Source organism: Cynocephalus volans, chromosome X, assembly GCF_027409185.1.
Source record: "Cynocephalus volans isolate mCynVol1 chromosome X, mCynVol1.pri, whole genome shotgun sequence".
In the NCBI taxonomy this organism is placed as follows: domain Eukaryota; kingdom Metazoa; phylum Chordata; class Mammalia; order Dermoptera; family Cynocephalidae; genus Cynocephalus; species Cynocephalus volans.
Genome location: NC_084478.1, coordinates 149986378 through 149987766, shown reverse-complemented (window position 1 = coordinate 149987766; position 1389 = coordinate 149986378). Strand labels below are relative to the sequence as shown.

The following is a 1389-nucleotide window of genomic DNA, read 5'->3' as shown; positions in this document are numbered from 1 at the left end:
TGAGTTGTTGTTGTTGTTGTTTTCCAGTTGACCAATGTGTGATGTTACAAAATCATCTGTGAACAAAAGAGCCATTCAGACCAACGGATTTTCATGGAACAACGTATGGAAAGATCAATAATAAGGTTTCAGATTCCACATTGCAACTAAACTCGAAGAAATTACCAATTGTTGAACTGTGTGTAGTACCAAAGGAGAATGTCCACAATTATCTAAAAATGCTATTAAGAGTTGTATGAAAGAAGAAGGGTTTAGTGTTTCCCTTCACAAGGATGGAAGAGGCCTCAGGCTTACAACATCAGTACAGGTAAGCCATTGTCAGTTTCTAAATATGGTTTCCTTTTTTTGTTTGTTTGTTTGTTTGTTTTTTGCCTGCTTCATAGGTTATGGCCATTTGCGGTCTCAACATGAACCAGGATAGATTTACAGCAATCCCCCTTTTTGTGCTGTTGTGTCCGGAATTACAATTTTTTCAGCCCTAAGCCAGTGAGTCTCTCCAAGGCATGTAAAACAGCCTCTCAACCACCTATTATAGAATTAATGGATATCTCTAGGGGAAAAGTGTCACAAACATGAGCCTTAATTGTTTAAATATAGGTCTTATTCCAAAATTTTGGCCTGAATTTTTTCCTGTCTTTTAAATTGTCTTTAAATTTGATTTTTTTTAAAATTTAAAAGACTGTTAAAATACTTATCACTTTTCAATGACATATCTGTGTGAGGCCCAATTTTCCCTATGTTCTTCCACCAAAACAATGCATCTGGACAGATTAAATGCAGAAGCCTCTTAACAGTTACAGTAGGGGCCAAGTTTCTAACACATAAAACTTGGGGAACACAATTCAAGCTTCAGTGAGTTTGGAGGGCACATAATTCAATACACCACACTACTTTAGGAACTGACTCCCCATGCCTCATCTTCAAATGGAAAGAAAGAACCCACCCACCACGAAGGTAGTCCTGAGATCATGAGAATCAAGGATGTTGACACTCATCCCCACCCTGCTTTGCTTCAGGAACTGGCTAAGACCTGTATTATGACTGTGGGAGGGGCAAGATCCCATTTGTTACAAGTCCTATGACTACTTGCTATATTCAGAATGTTTGTGTCTCTACAAAATTCATATGTTGAAACCCTAATTCCATTGTGATGGTGTTTGCAGATGTGGGCTTTAGGAGGTGATTAGGTCATGACGGTGGAGCCCTCATGATGACATGAGAGAGCTTGCTTCTTCTCTCTCTGAAATGCACCATATGAGGACATAAAGAGAAGATGGCTATGAGCAATAAATGTTTATGTTTAAGCCATCCAGCCTATGATATATTTGTTAAAGCAGCCTGAATGCAGTAAGACACTGCTGCTAACCATTTATTGAGAACCTACATTTT

At 38.4% G+C, this 1389-nt stretch overlaps 1 non-coding gene across 1 annotated transcript; it reads left to right on the top strand.

Annotated features, from left to right (window-relative positions):
• Positions 1-228: 228 nt before the first annotated feature.
• LOC134368833 (U6atac minor spliceosomal RNA) lies at positions 229-351 on the top strand. The gene has a single exon (XR_010022530.1). It is a non-coding gene; the product is annotated as a U6atac minor spliceosomal RNA (small nuclear RNA).
• The last annotated feature ends 1038 nt before the right edge of the window (positions 352-1389 follow it).